General features: G+C 35.4%; 1 long non-coding RNA gene across 1 annotated transcript; it reads left to right on the top strand.

Annotated features, from left to right (window-relative positions):
* Positions 1-362: 362 nt before the first annotated feature.
* LOC119778971 lies at positions 363-3597 on the top strand. The gene is made up of 3 exons (XR_005280158.1): positions 363-536; positions 3099-3154; positions 3363-3597. It is a non-coding gene; the product is annotated as an uncharacterized LOC119778971 (long non-coding RNA).
* Positions 3598-4087: the final 490 nt, after the last annotated feature.

Raw genomic sequence — 4087 nt, 5'->3', positions numbered from 1 at the left:
ATACAAGGCAACCCAAGCACTATGGTTTTCAAGTTCTCCTTGCTGTTTGATTTAAAAGATGAGATCACAGAGATTTCCTTTTGTTTTGGTAAGAATCAAATTTTACTTCTTTGTCTGAAAACCCCAGTAAGCAATACTGCAGTATAAAAAAGAGAAAATAAATTAAAATAGAATTAAATAAAGTTAACTGATTATGACCCATTTAACAAAATGATGTGGTTAAATCTCAAAATATGTTTTAAAAAACTGAATAAATAATTTATAGCAAGCTTATGTAACCAGGATAATTTTTCTATATTAGATTCAGTTAATTTTATTTTCCATTTTTAGATTTAATTCTATTTTTTTTTTAAAGGTTTAATTAAAATCCTCCTTTCTTTAATTTATTCAACACTAATCTAGTGAGAACAATACTGTTCTCGCACGGTTTTGACATCATGTGCCAGCTGCACGTCATTGTCCTAATTGACAGCTATGGCTTATATGGCTGCTAACCGCGCCTTAGGTAGGAAATGCTGTTGGACCCTGACGTGCAGGTAGGCTTCTGGTCTGTTCCCAAGTGGTTATCATTAGGGATGGGCAAGTGAAGCCACATGAAGCAATGAAGCTTTCCAACGCAAAGTGTTGAAAAAAGTTCATTACTCGATGCTTCATTCATCACTCACTAGTGACATCTGCTGGTGAAACTGTAACAGCCTTGTTACTCAGTTGGATCATACTTCCAAATATTAGGAAATGCAATATTGTCACAAAGTTTTCACCAAACTCATGTTTAGTAAGAGGAGAATCCTATTCAATTGTCATGTTTTAATGATTAAAATGATTTGTAGCCAATCTAATCCTTGACCATCAGTGGTGGTGTTAAGTTTTCTTTTATGTCATGGACTTATTAGACAATGAAGATGTGTTACTTTAATGTATTGAGAACTGAGTGACTGTTGCTGCAGACTCTGTGTACTTTGAGCTTGAAACGTGCTTCCTTAAAGACAGAATTTGTTTAAAATCATCTCTTCCTAGGAGTTCTAGTTCTGATTCTTAATATTAAGTTACACATATTTGCCTCTTCTAATGGCTTTTAGTCTGGTTTTGATGTGTGATTCTGATGCATCTCCTGATTAAACAAAAGAAAATATAGAAATTTCTGGATTTTAGGTTTAATTGTTTTTATTTAGGAATAGGACTTTTTTCACTGTTTCAGGTTGTGATTGTGATCTGTCATCTCATAATACTCCCACATATGAGAGGTTTTTCTCTTTTTTGACGGCTCCATTTCAACCACTGCTGATGAAAACTGTTCTGCTGATACCAAACCACCTACTACAACCCACGAAGAAATAGGATTAATCGCGCTTTTATTTTGAAAACCGACACGCAAAATGAAGCAGTCACGTGACCAATGCAATGCGAGGCCTCGTTTGTTGCCAGTCACGTGGTTTCCAACAAGACAACACAGGCCTCGAAGCGGGGCTTCATTGACACGCCCCCTTATTACTCTGTACAAGCCTCGAAGCCTGGCTTTATGAAGGACCAACTCTGCCATATTTAAAAATAAATACAGAAATAAATAAATGCTCAATAAATGTATAAGCATACAATTAATTGCCAACAAAAAAGTGAGACATAAATGTATATAACTGTTAATTAGCTTCTTTATTTATTTGCCTTTGTAATATTTACCTTATTTATTTTTCTGTCCTTTATAATCTTCAACTTTATTTTTTAATTACTTATATTTTTTTTAAGTATTTATTTATGTGCATGTTATTATATTTTTGTCTGTTTTATTCTTCCTTTGTATTTTTTTACCTTAGTTATTTCTTCGCCGCTGTTTATTTCTCTATGCCCTTTTTACATTTCTCTATGCCCTTTTTACATTTCTGTATGCATTTCTATCTCATTATGCAAATGAGGAGGGGGTGTGTCCTAGAGAGTCAACTTCTGCTCATTGGTTGGCTTGGCTGTCCATCTTCTTAACTCACAGAGCTCAGAGTACTAAGTTAAATGTTCTCTTTTCTGTTGTTCAATAAAAGTACGTTTTAAGATCATTTGAGGCGAGAACCTTATACTTTTAAGCATCACCATGTGGCCCATTCACAGATTTAATACGTAATTTAAAAGAAAATGTGACGAACTTGAGAGGACCGCGGCACCAGCGGAGCTCCGAAGCTGACGGCAGCCAGGTCCGACCACAGCCCATCTGCAGCGGCCCTCTCTCGGCATAGCCGTGTGTGAAGCGTGTTGGTTAGCATTTTACTACATCGGTCGAATCTACAGGAGGAGAGTCTGATGTCGAGTCTGAAGTCATTAGAACTTGAGTAGGGACTTTGCCAAACTTTGCCAAATACAACAAAAAATCGCCATCATAGCCTGGCTATAGACCTGGCTGCCGTCAGCTTCGGAGCTCCGCTGGTTGCCACGGTCCTCTCAAGTTCGTCACATTTTCTTTTAAATTACGCATTAAATCTGTGAATGGGCCATATGGTGATGCTTAAAAGTATAAGGTTCTCGCCTCAAATGATCTTAAAACATACTTTTATTGAACAACAGCAACAGAAAAGAGAACATTTAACTTAGTACTCTGAGCTCTGTGAGTTAAGAAGATGGACAGCCAAGCCAACCAATGAGCAGAAGTTGACTCTCTAGGACACACCCCCTCCTCATTTGCATAATGAGATAGAAATGCATAGAGAAATGTAAAAAGGCAGAGAGAAATAAACAGCGGCGAAGAAATAACTAAGGTAAAAAAAATACAAAGGAAGAATAAAACAGACAAAAATATAATAACATGCACATAAATAAATACTTAAAAATATAAGTAATTAAAAAATAAAGTTGAAGATTATAAAGGACAGAAAAATAAATAAGGTAAATATTACAAAGGCAAATAAATAAAGAAGCTAATTAAGAGTTATATACATTTATGTCTCACTTTTTTGTTGGCAATTAATTGTATGCTTATACACTTATTGAGCATTTATTTATTTCTGTATTTATTTTTAAATATGGCAGAGTTGGTCCTTCATATGGCTTCAGATAGCCCATCACTAGTTATCATAACTATTGTATATCTTCAATCTTGTGCCTCTGTTAATTTGCAGACGTGTGATCAATCAACCAAACATTGTAAAGATCACGGTTGGTCAAGAGGGAACTGGTGAGTGTTTGCTTGGGAGCTAGCATGCTAGCACTAGCCTCCCCAGCCTGTTATAGTTATACACTGAACTAAATTGAAATGCTTACCAAAACTACTGTTCTGTAGAAATACTGTTTTGCATAAGTTGCATTTAACTATTATGTAAACTCCTGCATTTATAAGAAAATACATGTACATGTAAATTGATTATTTAGGCCTGTTTACACAGGCCAGGTATATTGCAGATCCCCCTCAAGGCGTGGCTGAAGGGTCTAGGATACAGCAAAGATTGTCTGGCTTCATGCTGACCAGACTGGCGAGCTAACCGCTTAACGGATTGGGAGATACATCACCTAGTATCTGAGGAAACTCTTCTGAACTGGTTGGAGATTCAGCCCAACAAGTCTCCACTGAAGGAATTGGATTATTATTATTTTTGTTTTTTCTCCCTTTCATCATCAACAAAGACTGGCTGACTTCCTTGGTTTAAGGAACCCATTTGGACTTTAAAATTGTGGAATAACTTGTGTATATATTGTAAATAATAATACAACTCACTAATTTTGCACCATCAAACTGTCTCTGTGTTTTACAATTTGCCACCTCCTCCAGCAGACGAACCTAGTCTATAAGAAATCACATGGGTTGACTTTAATTTGGGTTATTTCTAATCCTAATAGTCCTAGAATGCAACTTGGGTTACACTTACTTTCTAACTTTAATCAATGTGGAGAAAAAAATGTTAGAACTTAACTTGAAGCAGTAATTGTTTTAATTTTTAAGAATGATTTTGTTCATTGGCCTATTTCTAATCAGATTTGTATGCTTTATCAATTTTTCTGAAAAGAAGGAATACAGCAAAATACATTTACAAGCAAGAGCGCATCTTAAAGACAACTAAAAGCAAAAATAGCTTTAATGCAGCAAAAGGTAACAAATGTTTATGGCTTTTTT

The sequence above is a fragment of the Cyprinodon tularosa genome, unplaced genomic scaffold (assembly GCF_016077235.1).
Source record: "Cyprinodon tularosa strain WSP-4 unplaced genomic scaffold, ASM1607723v1 ctg141, whole genome shotgun sequence".
NCBI lineage: Eukaryota > Metazoa > Chordata > Actinopteri > Cyprinodontiformes > Cyprinodontidae > Cyprinodon > Cyprinodon tularosa.
Note: the sequence above shows the minus strand (reverse complement) of the source record. Positions and strands in the feature narration are given on the sequence as shown.